This window comes from Schistocerca americana, chromosome 3, assembly GCF_021461395.2.
Source record: "Schistocerca americana isolate TAMUIC-IGC-003095 chromosome 3, iqSchAmer2.1, whole genome shotgun sequence".
NCBI classification, from domain to species: domain Eukaryota; kingdom Metazoa; phylum Arthropoda; class Insecta; order Orthoptera; family Acrididae; genus Schistocerca; species Schistocerca americana.
Genome location: NC_060121.1, coordinates 591,115,418 through 591,117,917, shown reverse-complemented (window position 1 = coordinate 591,117,917; position 2,500 = coordinate 591,115,418).

Genomic DNA, 2,500 nt, shown 5'->3' with positions numbered 1-2,500 from the left:
ATTGTGCCTTAACCTAACCCGTATTGTGCCTTAACCTAACCCGTATTGTGCCTTAACCTAACCCGTATTGTGCCTTAACCTAACCCGTATTGTGCCTTAACCTAACCCGTATTGTGCCTTAACCTAACCCGTATTGTGCCTTAACCTAACCCGTATTGTGCCTTAACCTAACCCGTGTTGTGCCTTAACCTAACCCGTGTTGTGCCTTAACCTAACCCGTGTTGTGCCTTAACCTAACCCGTGTTGTGCCTTAACCTAACCCGTGTTGTGCCTTAACCTAACCCGTGTTGTACCTTAACCTAACCCGTGTTGTACCTTAACCTAACCCGTGTTGTACCTTAACCTAACCCGTGTTGTACCTTAACCTAACCCGTGTTGTACCTTAACCTAACCCGTGTTGTACCTTAACCTAACCCGTGTTGTACCTTAACCTAACCCGTGTTGTACCTTAACCTAACCCGTGTTGTACCTTAACCTAACCCGTGTTGTGCCTTAACCTAACCTATGTTGCGCCTTAACCTAACCTATGTTGCGCCTTAACCTAACCTATGTTGCGCCTTAACCTAACCTATGTTGCGCCTTAACCTAACCCATATTGTACCTTAACCTAACCCATATTGTACCTTAACCTAACCCATATTGTACCTTAACCTAACCCATGTTGCGCCTTAACCTAACCCATGTTGCGCCTTAACCTAACCTATGTTGCGCCTTAACCTAACCCATGTTGCGCCTTAACCTAACCCATGTTGCGCCTTAACCTAACCCATGTTGCGCCTTAACCTAACCCATGTTGCGCCTTAACCTAACCCATGTTGCGCCTTAACCTAACCCATGTTGCGCCTTAACCTAACCCATGTTGCGCCTTAACCTATCCATGTTGCGCCTTAACCTAACCCATGTTGCGCCTTAACCTAACCCATGTTGCGCCTTAACCTAACCCATGTTGCGCCTTAACCTAACCCATGTTGCGCCTTAACCTAACCCATGTTGCGCCTTAACCTAACCCATGTTGCGCCTTAACCTAACCCATGTTGCGCCTCAACCTAACCTATGTTGCGCCTCAACCTAACCTATGTTGCGCCTCAACCCAACACACGTTGGGCCTCAACCCAACACACGTTGGGCCTTAACCCAACACACGTTGGGCCTTAACCCAACACACGTTGGGCCTTAACCCAACACACGTTGGGCCTTAACCCAACACACGTTGGGCCTTAACCCAACACACGTTGGGCCTTAACCCAACACACGTTGGGCCTTAACCCAACACACGTTGGGCCTTAACCCAACACACGTTGGGCCTTAACCCAACACACGTTGGGCCTTAACCCAACACACGTTGGGCCTTAACCCAACACACGTTGGGCCTTAACCCAACACACGTTGGGCCTTAACCCAACACACGTTGGGCCTTAACCCAACACACGTTGGGCCTTAACCCAACACACGTTGGGCCTTAACCCAACACACGTTGGGCCTTAACCCAACACACGTTGGGCCTTAACCCAACACACGTTGGGCCTTAACCCAACACACGTTGGGCCTTAACCTGCTCTGTAATTGTCATACGACGCGTTAAATTAGTGTAGTGTTGCCTAACTGCAACCCCCGCAATATAGTTTGCTACTCGCACTGCCCGGTCCCCAGAGTATCGCTTCATGTGAAACACCTTGCAGCTATACACTGTAATGCGGATGGCAGTAGGACGTACATGCTCAATGCCCTTCGCAGTTGTTCATTGGCATTCGCATGGCGAAGCACAGCCTACGTTGTGGTACGGCTTGTGTCAACTGTCCGCTGATGTTGTACGTCCAAATCACACACTGTACTGCACATTGGTCCTCATGTACTGAATGATACATCGTGGTACATGTGTGACCGTACCACGACTGCGCCAACAACGGCGAACCATACGGTCCAAATATTGTGCACTCAGCTACGTGTCGTCTCCCTATAAGAGCTGGATTGCAGTATGGTATGCCGTGGATGGCGATCAGCATGAGCCGTCTGTTGATGTAGTGGCGCGTGTTGTCAGACGTAGTCGTCTCCTCTCACACACCGTGATAGCATGGTGCACTGCGTTCCACATCTGCGACATGCGACAGAGGCCGGTTGACAGTCGTTCGCGCAATGGACATCGCATACGTACGGGGGCCACCTTCCACGTGTTCGCGAAGCGTGCACATGTTGTTGCGTGTATGTGGGCAGACATAGTGTGTCGTGACACCTGACACAGGCATGCAACAATCGTTGAATTTGCAAATGGCGATGGACGTCTACGTTTGCTGGTGACGTTACGCAAATGAACAACTGGTAAACCGTTGTGGTGCGGTTGTTCTCGCTAGAGGTGAATCAGTGATGGCGACGATCGGTTGAGCTACCAACCGGTTGTTTCAGCGATACCCACCATGCCCACGAACGTGAATGGCATGTGGGTGTGAAGCGATACGCGGCGGTGGCTGGGTGGGACCGTCCCCGGCCGGTGAGGGGGGGCCTC